Raw genomic sequence first — 17,829 nt, 5'->3', positions numbered from 1 at the left:
TACAAGGAGAACCTGAGCTCACAGACATCGTCAAGGCCTGCTCTAAGGTGGGATCTGGGAGCCAGAAAAGGTCTGCTTTGGCTGCGCTTCTGCAGCCTGTTCACGCATCTTCTGGTCATGAACCAAAGCAACCCAAACAGGCGAAAAGACAGAAACGGCCCAAGCCGAGTGTCTTGGGGTGACCTTATGATGTGTATCCCATATCGCTGCCTATGCCCAGAAATTGATTTCTGTGCCTTTCTATGCCTCTAAACTGAGCCTGAGAGGGGAAAGGAAAAAACTGAGCAAAACTTTTTCAAAGCAGTTTGCAGCTTGTTCAAGGCCACACACAGAGAGCAATTGGTTTCCCCAGCTGTGGCAGGGGAGGGAGGAAGCACCCGGCTTGCTGCTTTCCAGTCAGCTTTTGGCCAGTTGTTTCAGTTACTTTTTCTCCGGAGAGAGAGACTGAGTTGGACTTTGTTTTCCCTTCCCTGGAATTCCGGATTTTCTCCCTTTTCTACTGGACTGCTTTCAACCTCAGAGAACATCGGGAGGACTTTCCATCAGGCACAGAGGGCCTGGCCCTGGCCCAAGCCCTAGCTCCAAGGAGACCAAAGGGAGGACTCTTAACACTTTCCCAGGTTTTTCCTCCACAGCGAAAGATTTTATTATTTAGCATTATTTTCCTTTTCCCGTGTGTTTGGTAAATAAATAGTTTTATCTCCTTCTCTTTCCTTCGAGGAAAATTTATTTTTTCCCGAACCTGGGGGGGGGGGGGGGGGGGGGAAGGGGTGGTTGTGCCTTCTCTCAGAGGATATATTTCTAAATTTGGCCAAACAGGAGCACCGAGCCAAAAAGAGAACACAGCGATCCCCCAGTGCAAGAGGTGTAGCAGGCCAGGGTTTTGTTCGGACTATTGTAGATCTGTGACTCATGCCGACAGTCGGCCTTTGTCGGGAAACTTCCACCGGGGTGTAAGGAGGGGGAATTGCTCTCCGATGCAGTCACTTCCCCAGAGAGTGGCACAGGTACAGGCACAGGCCTACTCAGCTACCCTAGAGACAGCACCCACGGATCAGACGGGTTTGACGTCCACACCCCAGCCGCAGTCGTCTTAGACTCTAGCGGTATTTATAAGGTTCCCTTGGATGCATATGGACCCTTAGCCCAGGGATCCAGTGCGATGCTAGTAGGAAAACCTGATGTTGCCCATCAAGGAATCTTAGTGCACTCAGGAGTTATTGACGCTGACTTTAAAGGTCAGATTCATGCTATGGTCTCCACGCAAAAAACCCCTGTCACTATTCCTGGAAAGACCTGCCTTGCTAAATTAATGCCTTTTAAGTCTTGTGTCCCCAGGATAGAACAACAAACTCATGGAGATAGCGGCAGTGGATCTACGGGACTTCGGCAGGCCTTCTGGACTGCAGACATCTCTGACCAAAGGCCACAGATGACATGTACCCTGATCCTGCCGATCGCCCGTCCACCCCGGATTCAGCTTTGAGGGTTGATTGATACGGGTGCTGATGTAACTATCATCTCCTCTGCGTGGCCTCCCTCACGGCCTTTAGCCCCGGTGGGATCGGCCATCACAGGATTAGGAGGAATTACACAGAGCTATTTAAGCGAACGCCCTGTGATGGTGTGGGACCCAGAGGGACGCACAGCTCCAATTAGGCCTTATGTTACTACCACTTCCCTTAACCTTTGGGGGCGGGACGTGTTGGCAGCTTGGGGGGTACAGATTGGGACAAATTTTTAGTGGAGGTCACTGTGCGTGAGGGCGCACAATATCCTGCACTGCCTTTGCGGTGGTTGATTAACACACCAAACTTTGAGCCGTAGTGGCCCCTACCAAAGTAGATGCCCTTCATCAGCTGGTTCAGGAACAGTTACAACAGGGGCACCTTGAACCTTCTACTAGTCCCTGGAATACTTCTGTTTTCGTAATTAAGAAAAAATCAGGGAAATGGAGACTGTTTCAGGATCTCTGGAAAGTTAATGCAGTAGTAGAAGGTATGGGGGCATTGCAGCCTGGCATGCCCTCTCCTGTTGCAGCGGGGATTACTGCAACAAGTATATTTCAAACCAGGAGTCCCGTGGAAACGAAGTATATATGGACAGATTCGTGGTAGATGTTTCAGAGATGTTTATTTCTCCAGCCACATGGCCGGGGCTCAGCTCAGGAAAATCCGGAGTCCCGGGACCCCAGGGTCCTTGGCGTTATCAGGGAACCCAAACCAACCAATGGGAACAAGGCTGAGCAGGGGCAGGGAGACCCCGTGTCTCCTCCCCAGGGCCCCTCTCCCAGGGCTACATGGCGGGGGGAAGGGACCCCAACATCTCACCCGTTTTATTTTAATAAAAGGAGAATGAAAACAATTGGATAAACATAACAAGAACAGTTTCAAGACAAAACAAGACACTCTCCTGAGTCTTTAAATGTCCAAACAGATTCTGTGGAACATCTTAGGGCTGACAGAAGGGAGACAGAACTCTCCGGGCATGCTCTGTGGGGAAACTGAGGCAGGAGAGGGTTTAATTTCTTCCCTCCCCCTTTTCATCCCCCCCTCGGTACCGGAGAGGAATTGTAGGGAAATGGAATTGTATAGGGAAGCCATGGGGTGAAAAACGGATTAGGAATAAACTGGGGATAGGGCAAACTTAGGAAGGGGTTCATATTGGGTATAGGGTAAAAGGGGGAAGTAGGCTGTGGGTAGGGAAATTGCTGGGATGGACATTGTTTATAATTCTGTGCATAACGACTGCCTTTGACTGGAATACCTCCAGGCCCAGTAACATTTGCTGCTTGTAAACCCTTCTTTCCTTGCACTATATCAAATTGTACAACCTCCCCATCTCCTACACTTTGCAGGTAATTTTTAGGGTTATTCCTTTTAATGGCAGTTCTGTGGATGAATAGATCTCCCCCTGTATCATCTCGTGTTATAAACCCATAGTTGTTTTTGACATTGTACCATTTCACAGTTCCTGTGACTTTCGTGGGTACAACTCCTCCTATCATGCGTTTGCGTGTTTGTCGTGGCTGCTGGTCCCGCGTGGCCGCCGCCTTGCCGGCTCCGACGTCTCGGCCGGGCCCCCGCGTTGTGGCTGCTCCGCGCTCTCCGAGCAGCGCTGCTCCGGCGCGTGTCTGGGCTCTGCGCGGCCATCCCCGCTGGCCCCGTGCCCTGTGAGTGGTTCTGCTCCGCAAACTCCACGCTGCTTTGGGTGCGGCCCCATTCCGGCTCGGCGCTGCTCGGCTTCTCGTGTAGCTGTGGAAACCGCCGCTTCTCCCTCCACAGGGCTCTCCGAGCCGTGTGCTCAGAGCAGCCTGCCACGCCGATGCCCGGTTCCTGGCTGCTCGTGGCCCACGGCACCCGCGGCGCCTGCGGCATGGCTCCCTCACTCGCGGCCGCGTGGCCGGGGACCCCGAGACAGGGATGGGGTCCGTGATAAGGAGCGCGCTCCCAAGGGGGCCGGGTGCATCCAGCGCAGGCACCTCCGCCGGCACAGCTGCAGTCATGTGCTCCCGGGATGGCGGCCGCACGGCCTCGGCCACGGGATTAGTATGATCCTCTGCTTTAGGGGTAATGGGACCACACAAATGCTCCTCAGGAGCTTCCCTGATTATAAGGTATGCACAGAAAGCTTCTCTTTGATCCCATACTTTATCCCAGATCTCGTCCCAGAAACACCCCTCACAAGATACAGGAGGTTCGATATCAAAAAGTAAGTCTCGAGAAATATAGGAGAACCTTTTGAAAAGCCAGATGAAAAAGTGTTCTAGATCTCCCGGTTGCATTACTTTTTTGTTTTGTTGTTCAAGGATTCCTTTTACTTCTAGATACATTTTTCTCTGTGGCTCAGAGAGCCCCATTTCCCACGATTCTTCCATAGTCCAGAGAGAATATCCAAACCAAGATGAGAAGAGAGGTCTAGAGTGGTTATTTTACTCATGAATCTTCCTCAGGGACCCCAACACTCTCCCACCATGACTCCTACGGGGTGGGAAAACCTGATCATTGATTTGAAGGATTGCTTTTTCACAATTCCTTTGCATCCTAACGACAACCTGTTGGGGTTTTAGTTTAGTCTTAGGTTTTTTTTCTGTTAAAGGAATTTTCTCCCATATGCATGTTGCTAGGGGACAAATAGCTGTACTTAAGAAAGACAAAAAAGGGAGTGGGGCGGGCCTGGCTACTCCTTTTGTCTACACCTGGGTGTGGGGTCAGTTCGCTCTGAGCGTCCGGAGAGAGAAGCTGCAGAGAAAGGAGTTGCTGCTTCTTTCTTTTTGGCCGTTTTTTCTTCCTGCTGGAAACAACGCCGGGACCCCAAAAGCCGCTTTCCCTGCCCTGCTGGAGGCCAAGCTGTGGCTGCCCTGCCCCGCTGCTGCTGCTTCGAGCTTTCGCTACGCTGTAGCCCTGCTCGCCCTGCCTGCCTGGGCATCCGTGGGGTTCTCCCATCTGGATACATCTCGCCTGCCACCCGGGATTTGCGTTCGTCCCTGCCGCTCCAGCCTGCCGCTCTAGCCTGCCACTCTAGCCTGCTGTTCTATCCTGCCGTTCCAGCCTGCTGTTCCTGAGAGTCCGGGATCGGCTGCCCAGGGGTTTGTGAAGCCTTTGTTCCATCCCTTCCCGGGATCCCAGGGCACGGGTGCCGCGTGTTTCCCGAGCTGGCTCCGGAGCGCCCCCTGCAGCCGCGGGGGAGCCATCGCACCTGCCCTGCTCACCGGGAGCCGCCGGCGCCCCTGCCGGCTGCGAGCGGAACTGCACCCGAGGGGAAATAGCCTGACAGCCGAGAAGGCTGGGACTGGGTTTGTGTGTGCTGTTACTGCCATAGTTCTTGTTGTTTTGTTTGACTGGTTATATACATATACATATATATATATATATATATATTAAAGAACTGTTATTCCTATTTCCCACATCTTTGCCTAAAGGCCCTTGATTTCAAAATATAATAACTTGGAGGGAAAAGGGGTTATATCTGCCACTTCATGGGGGGCTTCTGCCTTCCTTAGCAGACACCTGTCTTTCAAAACCGAGACACAACCCAAAATTTGCCTTTACTGTGCCTGCTATTAACAATGCTGAACCTGTTAAGAGATACCAATGGAAGGTCCTCCCTCAAGGGATGAGGAACAGCCCAATTATCTGTCAGTGGTATGTTGCCCAAGCTTTATCTGAAGTTCGCAAGCAGTTTCCTGATGCATGCTGCTACCATTACATGGATGATATCCTGGTGGCAGCATCCACCCGGGACGAGCTGCTAAGAATACAGCCTCAGCTGCTTGCTGCTCTGCATGCCTATGGATTAGAGGTAGCTCCAGAGAAAGTTCAACAGCATCCTCCTTGGAAATATTTAGGAGTGAAAATTTTGGACCAAACTATCCGAGGCCAAGAGGTGCGATTCCTGGATTCGATTAAAACTTTGAATGGTTCTCAGAAACTGCTGGGTGTCATAAATTGGTTACGATCTTATTTAGGTCTAACTGTGAAGCAGCTTTCTCCACTTTTTAATATATTAAAGGGGGACCCTGATCTGAATTCACCTTGGGAGTTGACTCCGGAAGCGCAATGAGCGCTGCAGGAGGTCCAACAGGCTGTTTCCAGTCGTCAGGTTTATCGAATGGACCCCTCCATTGCTATCACTGTTTTCATTGCTATTCCAGACCTCCATCCTACAGGCATCATTGGCCAGTGGAATGCACAATGGCCTCTGATCCTTTGCATATCCTAGAATGGGTCTTTTTGCCTCATCAGCTGAAAAGGACTGTGTAGTGGTTTGGTCCAAAATACTCATTACTATTTACCTTCTGTGAGATAAGAATTAGGAGAAACGCAAAGCAGGCACCAAACTTTAAAGAATATAAAGAAGTTTATTAACAGACCTAAAAGAAGAAAAAAATTATACCACACCTTCAGAACACTTCTCCTCCCCCCCCACCTTTCTCCCTTCTCCCACTGACAATATAAAAAGACAACCCTTGAGATGTTCAGTCTGTTTACCACTTCCATAATAACCTTGTTCAGTCCATCCATTTAGGAAAAGGAGTCTCTCTTGCCCATGCTATGAAAACATTATCACAACGAGACAGCTGCCCGGGTTGGTTCTCTGCTCGCAGGCGAGTCCCTTCCCCCAACTTGCAGCTTTTCCCACAACTGCTCTTGAGGGTCCAATCTTGAATTACTGGGGTACAATTTTAAGGTTGAGCCGTTCAGAAACAAGAGTTCTCTTCACCCATCTCTGGGAGCATTTCATCTCTAAGAACAGAGGCCCTTCTCCTTCCCTGGGAGCAAAGGGTCCTCCTCATCTTCATCTCTAGGACTATCTCTGGGAGCATCTCTAGGAACTGAGGTCTTTTCCATTTGGAGCAAAGGTCCTCATTGCTTCCATCTCTCCCTGTTCAAACTTCTCATCAAATTACAGCTGCTTCAGCATCTGCCTATCTCAGCGCAGGTGCTTTTGCTCTCAAGTACAAGTTGAATGCTCTACCCCCCATGCTTTCATGAAATTACAACGGGTACTCTGATACATCATAGCTTTACAACAGAATTTCAGCTTTAAGCATCTCCTCTTTCTTCTCCCTCAGGTTTTCAGCTCTTCACAGCACTAAAAAGGTTAATCTCACCTTGGCCTTCCAGCTGGAATGTGGCTTATTGCTGTTGGTCACATGATCTTTTGCCGGACAGCAGGGCAGCTTCAGCTGAATCTTGGCCGCACTGGAGAGGGGGAGCTGGGCCGCTCTGGCTGCCCACAGCAAGGCTGAGGGAGGGGGTTCCACGGGTGGAAAAGGGCCCATCGGTTCCAGGATGGCTGTGGCCCGGCCCGACCTGGCCCAAGCAGGGCCTTGGGCGGGCCCACCGGCCCCTGCACGGGGCCCGCAGATACCTGTCCCAGCGCTGGAAATGAGACAGAGCTCTGCCTGGGGTGTGTCTATTCTTAAGTGTGGATCACAGAGGCGGTCACAATTTTAAGTGGCTCAAAGAATTGTCCATATTCAAACTGGCCATCTGATAGGTTCTGTCAGGTCACAGAGGAAGCTGCAAGCACCCCTTTGCAAGAACATCACTTCTGGGACTATGCTTGCTAACCGATGACAGACTACAACCACGGTGTTTGAATTGGTCGCTTCTCTGATAATCAAATGCCGTCAACGGTGTTTGCAACTGATGGCTGCGGATCCTGCAGTAATTGTCATTCCGATCTTGAAGGAATACTTTGAGTGGAGCCTTATCCATTGTGCTCCTTTGCAAAGTGCACTGCAAAACATTTCAGGGCAGATCACTTGCCATCTGCCCAGCCATAAATTACTGCAGTTGGCAAAATCGACCATACTTTCCTTGCGGCCAAGAAATAGTCGAGTGCCAGTGCAAGGACTCACCGTCTTTACGGATGGTTCAGGAAAAACAGGGAAAGCCATTGTTACCTGGAAGGAGGGATCTGAATGGCAGGTGCTGAAAGGCCACGAGTCAGGCTCTGCTCAGTTAGTTGAATTAAGGGCTGTTACCATGGCTTTTCAGCGATTCTCACAGGAACCTTTGAATTTGGTCACTGACTGCTTACGTAGCAGATATAACCCAATGCTTAGATTATTCATTTCTGAAGGAGGTGAACAATGCGGCTCTGTTTTCACTATTGCAAACCTTGTGGTCTGCAATTCAGGCTCGAGTCCACCCATATTACATTCTGCACATTCGAAGCCAAACCGATTTACCAGGTTTTGTAACAGAAGGCAACGCTAGGGCTGACATGCTGGCCAACCCTGTGTGGGTAGGGCCTCAGCCTGACAAAATTGCACAAGCCAAGGCATCACACGGTTTCTTCCATCAAAGTGCACATACCCTGCAGAAGCAGTTTCATTTAACGCCAACTGAAGTGCATGACATTGTCAGTGCTTATGCTGACTGTCACGGACTCGCTGTGCCTTTGCCAGCGAGGGTAAACCCCAGAGGCCTAAAAACCTTGCAGCTTTGGCAAATGGATGTAACTCACATCCCCAAATTTGGCCGGCTTAAATATGTGCACGTGTCTATTGACGCTTTGTCCTCAGCTATGTGGGCTACTGCTCACACTGGAGAGAAGGGCCGTGATGTCATCACCCATTGGAAATTGGCTTTCTCGGTCCTGGGCGTGCTGGCTATTGTGAAGAACGATAATGGTCCTGCCTACGCCTCGGAGAAGACGCGACAGTTCTTGCACCTATGGGGTGTAGACCATACCTTTGGTATCCCACATTCTCCTACTGGCCAAGCCATTGTCGAACGCGCTCATGGTACTTTTAAGCGTGTTTTGGAAAAACAAAAAGGGGGAATGCATGGAGAAACCCCACAGAGCCGACTAGAAAAAGCTTTGTATACAATTAATCACCTTACAGTACCACAAAATTCAAATAATCCTGTTATTCTGAATCATTTTCTCTCATTGCAGTCTGCAGGTGAGAGACAACTGCCCCAGGCAAAAGTCTGGATATGAAATTTACTTACTAACCAGTGGGAAGGCCCTCATGAGCTTATAGTTTGGGGTCGTGGGTATGCTTGCGTTTCCACAGATACTGGGGTACAGTGGCTACCTGCAAAATGTGTTCGCCCTGACCTGCAGCACCAGAGGAAGAACAGGAAACCTCCAAATGATGACCAGAATGCAGACCATTCAAATGGTGACCAGAATGTAGATCATCAGCCTAATGACTCTTCTGATGATGACCAGGATGTCAACCGTCAGGCAGATGGCCCTTCCACAAGCAGAGACTGGGATGGTCCTTCCACAAGCAGAGACTGAACTTTAAATTTCTTGTTATGGAGTCAGATAGTTAAAACCTTAAGGACATATTTAGAATTAATAACTGATGTAAATTTCTATTTAGGATTAATACCTAGTAGAATTGTTATCTTATAAAACAAAAAGGGGGAATTGTGGATACAAATATTGCTGCTAGCAAGAATTTTTCTTGCTTCTTTCCAGTCCCGTGAGATACTTTTCTCTCTCACCGAAGATATTAGCAGAATTCTATAAACTATGAACACCTGCAACCTTGCAAAGCCTTGTTTATAGTACAGTAGGAAAATATTTTGACAATGGATGTTTTAGGATTTTTAGCCAATCACTCCAAGGGGTGGCTGATCCTTTGTCCAATTAGACTATGAAGAAAAAAGTCTATAAAAGAGTTTGTAAAATAATTAAATAAATGAATCTTGCTGCACAATTCCTGCCTGTTGGATGTCTCTTCTCCTCCCTACCACTCCAGGCTACTGTGATAGGTTCCCTTTTTTCCTCTTTATTTTCTTCCTCTTTTTCTTTTATTTCAGCTACTTTAAAAGTTCTTACTTCCATAGGCCAGATTTCTCCTTTCCAGCATGTTGGGGTTTTAGTTTAGTCCTAGTTTTTTTCCTGTTAAAGGAATTTTTTCCCATATGCATGTTGCTAGGGGACAAATGGCTGTACTTAAGGAAGACAAAAGAGCTGCCCACAGAGGGTGGGGTGGGCCTGGCTACTCCTTTGTTTCACCTGGGTGTGGGGCGAGTTCGCTCTCAGCGTTCCGAGAGAGAAACTGCAGAGAAAGGAGGTGCTGGTTCTTTTCTTCGGCCGTTTTTCTTTCTGCTGGAAACAACACCGGGATCCCAAAGCCATTTTCCCTGCCCTGCTGGAGGCCGGGCTGTGGTCGCCCTGCCCCGCTGCTGCTTCGAGCCTTTGGTACGCTGTAGCCGTGCTTGCCCTGCCTGCCCGACCTCCGGGGAGTTCCCCATTTGGATACATCTCATCTGGCCTCCGGGATTTGTGCTCGTCCCTGCTGTTCCAGCCTGCCGTTCCAGCCTGCTGTTCCCGAGAGTCCGTCCAGACACCGGGGCCAGCTGCCCAGCGGTTTGTGAAGCTTTTGTTCCATCCTTCCCCGGGACCCCAGGCCACCGGTGCCGCGTGCTCCCCGAGCTCGCTCCGGAGCGCCCCCTGCAGCCGCGGGGAAACCATCACACCTGCCCTGCTCACCGGGAGCCGCCAGCGCCCCTGCCGGCTGCAAGTAGAACTGCACCCAAGGGGAAAGGGCCTGACAGCCGAGAAGGCTGGGACTGGGTTTGTGATTGTTTGCTGTTACTGCCATAGTTATTGTTTGTTTGACTGGTTATATATATAATAGTAAAGAACTGTTATTCCTATTTTCCCACATCTTTGCCTAAAAGCCCTTGATTTCAAAATTATAATAACTCGAAGGGAAAGGGGTTACATCTGCCATTCCAAGGGAGACTTCTGCCTTCCTTAGCAGACACCTGTCTTTCAAACCAAGACACAGCATGAAGCATATTCACTTTCTTCTGGATTAACAGGTTCTTTAGCATTTACATAAACATTTAGAGCTTGATAAATCCACCCTTCAAACGACCCATATTTTGCCAATATAAATGATCCGATCTAATTTCCTCTTTCACCCATTCAATCATGCAATATTGAATCATCTTAACTTTATCTTTTCCTTTTGTGCATTAATTATATTCCCAATTAGCTATTTTGATTCCCAGTGGACTATTTGGAAGAATTTTGGTCAGTATAGCTTTGTTTATATCTTTCTTGGGACTTGACTTACTAGTCTTTTGTCCCATGGTATTTTGGGGGGGTTCCCTTGACTCCACACACTTCAACTGAGGCTCAACTTCAGGGCTTTCAAGCCTCAGCTACTTACATCTCTGGGGCCTCCAGTCCCTCCTGCTCTATTCCTCTTTCTGCCAATCTATTTTGTTCTGCACCTTCCACTCAATTTCTTTGCACCTTTTATACACCTCTGGGAAACCACCTCCTCCCTCTCCACACACCAAAACCACAATAAATACTTTTTCGTAAACCTCCCCCTGGATAACAAGGTCAAACCTCAAACCCACAGTTTATACAACACAAGCCTCACAATCACTTCACATCTATAACAGTCTCACTATTCCCTACTCATTTGTCCCAACAATCACCTAGATAAATTCCACATTCATTCCATGCTGGCCACTCACCTCCTTCATTCCCCTTTATCTCACCTCAAAACACCAAAAGTACTCATTTATACTCTACAAACAAAATTCTAATCAAGTCTTGAATGCTGTTGTTAGCCAAATTCAAATACTTTGAGTATAGGATTTCTAGGATATTTTCTTAACCCTCAGCACTCCACTTCCCATCTCTAGGATATTGAATTCTCAATTTAATCTCTCAGGTATTACCACCCACTCTTTGCCAATCCTAACCCTCAATTTGACATCCTTTTTGTACCTGGGGACTCTTACTCTCGTCTTATATTTCCTAGTGGACCACCTAGGAAATCCTTTTGCTCCCTTATTACCCAAGACTACTCCTGTCTATTAGGGATCCTATCCGGTATCCCTCCCTGGGACTCTTCCTACCCTTCAGTGCTACACTTCCCATCTCCGCAGGATTTTTTTCCTACCCTTCAATGCTACACTCCCCATCTCCATAGGATTTAACCTCGTCCCAATTACCCTGGGGGATCAGTCACTCTTTATCTTTCGCTTTGTCTCTTCGCTGGCCGTCCCCCTCACGGAGGCACAAAAACACAGCTAGAAAGACTCCTTGCTCGCTTCGTAAGTCCGGACTGTCCAGCCTACATCTCATACACACCATTCAATCCCTCATCCGCCCCCCCCCCCCGAAACAGTACTTAAAAGTCCTTTTTCCTGCGGGGTCTTTGTGCACAAGAATAATGGGCTTTTTACCACAGTTTAGGGAGGCTTTGAGGATCCTTTAAAAAGAAGGGGGGGTCTTTTGATCCCCGCTGTTTGCTTTAAGTGTCCCTTCTTGTCTTCAATGGGTTCACCTACAATCTCCGATACCTCCAGGAGAAGCCTCTCTATGCCTCTAAACTTAGCCTGAGAAGAGAAAAAAATCAAACCAAAACTTTCAAAGCAGTTTGCAGTTTGTTTTCATGTTTTCAAGGACACAGAGATAGAGACGGCTCTGCATTCTGCTGCGGCGGGAGCGGGAGGAAGCACCCCGGCTTGTTTTCTTTCCAGCCAGCTTCCGGCCAGTTTTTTCAGCTCCTTTTCCTCCAGAGAGTTGAACTTTTTGTTTTCCTAGGACTCCGATTTTTCCCTTCTTCTCTGCTGGACGGTTTCAACATCAGAATACATTGGGAGGACTTCCCATCGAGGCCTTGGCCCTGGAGGTGGGCCCACCACTCCATCCCAGCTCCAAGGAGGGGGAGAGAGAGACTACGGAAGGACTCTGAAATTTTCCCAGGTTTCTCTCAGCAGAGTGAGAGGTTTCATTATTTAGCATTATTATCCTCTTCCTGTGTGTTTGTTAAATAAATAGTTTTTATCTCTTTCACTTTCCTTCAAGTGTTGCTGTTATTCCCAGAGAGACGGCGAAAATCATGATGTAAGTCCAGGTCAGATGATATGGCCGAAGCAGAGCTAAGACTCCTTTAATGACAAAAACCCATCTTTTATAGCATGGATCGCAAAAGAGAAATTACATGATTGGCCGCTTGGCTAGCCACCCACCACAGTGAGTGGCTGAGCGGTATAACCACCCATTTCAAAATATTATTCTCACAAGACTGGAAACAATTCCACTGTTCTCACAACAGCCTGTACCTGTGGATAGTTTACCAAACCATCTTTCTCTGTTTCTCACCTAAAGCATGAAAAAGGAAAAACTTCACAAATGCTTCAGCAGCTGAAAAATTTCTCTGCTCCTGTCTTTTAGCATCCACAGTTCCCCCTTTTTGTCTGAGACCAAAAAGGTCACGTTTGTAATCCTCTGCGGGATCCCTTGCAGCAAGGAGAACAAACACAGCATAAGGGGTCTGTTTGGTAGTGGCCAGTTACCAAACATAATCCAAACTAAATACCAATTTAAAGCAGGCAGAGGGATTCTCCAGCACTGCCATGAGAAATACATTTAGTGAACCCAGCTATACGCCCAGTCATTAATTCCAAACAGCCTTAAGGGCTCTACATCAATTACTGCTCCTGGATAGCCTTAAGGGCTCTAATATTCTACATAACATTCTGACTCCATAACATAAAATTCAGTCTCTGAAATTCAGTCTCTGCTTGTAGAAGGACCAGGCTGATGGTCGACATCTTGGTCATCATCAGAGGGATCATTCGATGGAAGATCTGCATTCTGGTCATCATTTGAAGCTGCTTTGGAGGTTGCCTGTTCTGCTTCTGGTGCCGCAGGTCAGGGCAAATGCATCTTGCAGGTAGCCATTGTACTCCGGTATCTGTGGGAATATAAGCATACCCATGCCCCCAAGCAATAGCTCATTGTCATAGGTTAGCAAGCATAGTCCCGGAAGGGACGTCCTTGCTAAGGGGTGCTTACAGTTTCCTCTGGGAACTGATAGAACCTATCAGCTGGCCAGTTTGAATATGGACAATTCTCTAAGCCACTTAAAGTTGTGAACACCTCTGTGATCCACATTTAAGAATAGGCAAACTCCCCCTCCAAGCTCTCTCTCGTTTCCGGTGCTGGCACAGGTGGCTGCGGGCCCCGTGTGGGGGCCAGCGGGCCCGGCCAGGCCCTGCTTGGGCCAGGCCGGGCCGGGCCACGGCCATCCTGGAGCCATGGACCTGTTCCAGCCATGGAACCCCCCCCCCCGCCTTGCCGTGGGCAGTCGGAGCGGCTCGGCTTTCCCCCCTCTCCACTGCGATAAGGAAAATTCAACATTCCAGCTGCAAAGCTGCAAGGCCGAGGTGAGATTAACCCTTTTACTGCTGTGAAGAGCTGAAAACCTGAGGGAGGAGAGAGAGAGGAGATGCTTAAAGCTGAAATTCTGTTGTGAAGCTATGATATATCAGAGTATCCTGTTGTAATTTCATGAAGATATGGGGGGTGGAGTGTTCAACTCGTAAGCAAAAGCACCTGCGCTGAGATAGGCAGATGCTGACGCAGCTGTAATTTCATGAGAAGTTTGAACAAGGAGAGATGAACCAGATGAGGACTTTTGCTCCAAACGGGAAAGGAGAAAACCTCAGTACCTAGAGATGCTTCCAGAGATAGTCTTAACGATGAAGATGATGAAGACCCTTTGCTCCCAGGGAAGGAGAAGGGCCTCTGTTTTTGTTTCTGAACGGCTCAGCCTTAAATTTGTACCCCAAGAAACTTCAAGAGTGGACCCTCGAAAGCAGTTGCGGGAAAAGCTGCAAGTCGGGGGAAAGGACTCACACGCAGGCAGAGAGACTCCTCTTCCTAAATGGACTGAACAATATTTGGAAGTGGGTGGCTGTCTCGTTGTGATAATGTTTTCATAGCATGAGCAAGAAGAAACTTCTCTTTCTAAATGGACTAAACAAGGTTATTATGGCAGTAGTAAACAGACTGAACATCTTAAGGGTTGTTTTTCACATTGTCAGTGGGAGAAGGGAGGAAGGTGGGGGGAGGAGGAGAGTTCTGAAGGTGGTATAATTATAATTTTTTTCCTTCCCTCTTTTAGGTCTGTTAATAAACTTTATATTCTTTCAAGTTTGGTGCCTGCTTTGCATTTCTCCTAATTCTTATCTCACAGCAGATAAACAGTAATGAGTATTTTGGACCAAACCACTACACTCATACAGGCCTTCCCATTTCTCAGTCAGTAGGTCCTGTACCCAGACCTTCGCTCGAGGCAGGTGCATCTCGGCTGAAGACTGCAATGAGAGAAAATAATTCAAAATAACAGGATTACTTGAATTTGGTGGCACTGTAAGGGGATTGATTGTATATAGAGCTTTTTCTAATTGACTCTGTGGGGTTTCTCCATGTATTCCCCCTTTCTGTTTCTCTAAAACACGCTTCAAAGTACCATGAGCACATTCAACAATGGCTTGGCCTGTAGGAGAATGCAGAATACCCAAAATATGGTCTACGCCCCACAGGTGCAAAAACTGCCGCGTCTTCTGACAGACACAGACAGGGCCATTATCAGTTTTCAAGGAAGAAGGTACACCCAAGATCGCAAAAGCAAGTTTCCAATGGACGATGACATCGCGGCCTTTCTCCCAGTATGAGCAGATGCCCACATAGCTGAGGAGAAAGTGTCAATAGACACGTGCACATACTTAAATCTGCCAAATTCAGGAATATGCATTACATCCGTCTGCCAAAGCTGCAAGGCTTTTAGGCCTCTGGGGTTTACCCTCGATGGCAGAGGTGCAGCGAGTCCATGACAGTCAGCACAAGAGCTGACAATGTCCCGAGCCTCGGCGTTAAGTGAAACTGCTTTTCCTGAGTATGCGCACTTTGATGGAAGAAACTGTGCGATGCCTTGGCTTGTGCAATTTTATCAGGCTGAGGAGCTACCCATGCAGGGTTAGCTAACATGTCAGCCCTGGCATTACCCTCTGTGATAAAACCTGGCAAATTAGTGTGGCTTCAAATATGCAGAATGTAATATGGGTGAACTCGAGCTTGAATCGCACACCACAAGGCTTCTAATAGTGAAACGAGAACTGCATTTTTTACTTCCTTCAAAAGTGAACAATCTAAGCGCTAAGTTATGTCTGCCACATAGGCAGAGTCAGTGACCAAATTCAAAGGAACCTGAGAGAATTGCTGAAAAGCCATGGTAACAGCCCTCAATTCAACCATCTGGGCTGAGCCTGACTCATGGCCTTCCAGCACCTGCCACTCAGATTCTTCCTTCCAGGTAACAATAGCTTTCCCAGTTTTCCCGGACCCATCGGTGAAGACAGTGGGTCCTTTCACTGGCACCCGACTATTTTTTGGTCGTAAGATGAGGCTTGTCGATTTTGTCATTTGCAATAGTTTATGGCTGGGCATATGGTAAGCAATCTGTCCCAAAAAGTTTTGCAGCACACTTTGCAAAAGAGCACTGTTCATAAGGCTCCATTCAAAGAGTTCCTGCTGTACTGGAAGTACAATTATTGCAGGATCCGCTGCCATTAATTGCAAACACCGATGACGGCATTTGATTATCAGACAAGCAATCAATTCAAACAACATGGGTGCTGTCTTTTTTGGCTGATGTGGCAAGAAGACCCATTCCAGAATATGCAAAGGGTCAGGCCACTGCTTATTCCATTGGCCAATGATACCTGTAGGATGCAAATCTGGAGTGGTAACGAAAACAGTGATATCAATGGAGGGATCCACTCGATGAACCTGATGAGCAGAAACAGCCTGTTGAACCTCCTACAGGGCTCGTTGCACTTCAGGAGTCAATTTCCGAGGTGAATTCAACTCAGGGTCCCCCTTTTAAAATTCCAAAAAGCAGGTAAAGTTGTGCTGTGGTTAGCCTTGAATAAGGACATAACCAATTATTGATACCCAGCTGTTGGAACCCAAAGTGCAGGGAGTGTTTCTCTGCCTGTTCTGAAAGACCCATCCCCCCTGGAAAACACTGTTTTTAACCTTTGTCCATGGAGAAAGCTGCCAAGGCTTTGGGATGAATTAGAATCTACAAGGGTGTGAGTTAGGTGGTAGTATAATATATAGTTTGTTACAGAGTGAAAAATTTAGAGGTTTTAGGTTTATTAGTATAATAAGTAGATGAAAGCAAGATGAAGGGTCCCTGTGGTTTTTCAGGTTTCTTCCTTCTTCTTCACCTACTCCATTTTCTGCCGTATTGGTAGTACAGAATGATTGGTTAGAAAATGCCGCAGTACAGGGCTACATGAATAGATAGTTCATTAGGCATTGGTAGAAAAGTAAAAATAATGTATGCTTTTAGTGACCATTGGTTAGTTTACCTTTAAAAAGCCTTGAGTTTTCCTGGATTTGCCTTTTGGTATTTGCTCTGCTTCATGCTATGTTGCCGGCATGTATATTACTGATAAGATATAATAAACAATCTGAAGACCGAGAAAGATCCAAAAGACCTGTTCGTCTCTTATTCCTGGCAAGGACTTTCTCCCCCATCCGGGGAGGACATGTGGGGGTCGAAAATTCTCACATCTGGTGCCCATGTGTGAAGCCCTCAGGCAGACCATGCCAGGAGCTCACTGGGCAGCAGCCAACGGCCAAAAACAAGATATCTCTGGAGACAGTAATTGGAAGTCCAGGACCTTCTGAAACCGGTGCACAGGGGACAGAACACCGTGATCTGCTGGCCAGACCGCGGACTAGGACTCCAAGGACCGATAAAAACAACTGAGAGCCAGTAAGCTGTCCAAAACTAGAAATGGGAGGGGCTCTCTCAAAAACAGAGATGTACGTTCTTAATAACTTAGAATCTATGATTAAGAAACACCCAGTAACTATAACCAGAAAGGAATTAGAAACCTTGTTATCCTGGATAAAAAAAGAATACCCAAATGCTACAGTAAAAGATCTTTATGATATAAGTTTTTTGGAAAATGCAAATACGGTGCTTTATCATTTAGCAACTTTAAATGATAAATTCGCTGCAAGCCTGCTTTCACCTGGCAGGATACTTTATGAAGTGATACAGGAGGCTAAAACATCAATTTCTCCTAAAAAAGAGGCTTTGCAAACTCCCCAGGACCTCCAAACCGTTCCTTTAAAGCCTGCAACCTCTAACCTTGCTGCAAAAACTGCCCAAAAGCCTCTGCTAGCGGCAGAGGCTCCTCAGACCCCCCTCACGGCTCCGGGGGAAGAAACCCCGCCCGAAATAGGGGAGAAAATCTCCGCCATTCTAAGCATGGACGATGACGACCCGTCCCTGCAGTCGGGAGGATCGGTGGAGGGGGAGGGGACAGCCGTAGTAAAACCTAAAAAGCGTCTTGTGCCAGACCCGCAGTTAAAACTTTTAATCGGTCCCACAGAAGAACATGATACGTTTTTTTTCGAGTTGTCTCCAACTGCGCATGATCAGAGGGGGGGAGGGGGGGGGGGGGAATGAGTTTTCTCTTTCTGTCGCTCCTGCGATTTCCCAAACGGCAGAGCCCG

This window comes from Coloeus monedula (assembly GCF_965178545.1).
Source record: "Coloeus monedula genome assembly, chromosome: W".
Classification (NCBI taxonomy): Eukaryota; Metazoa; Chordata; class Aves; order Passeriformes; family Corvidae; genus Coloeus; species Coloeus monedula.
Note: the sequence above shows the minus strand (reverse complement) of the source record.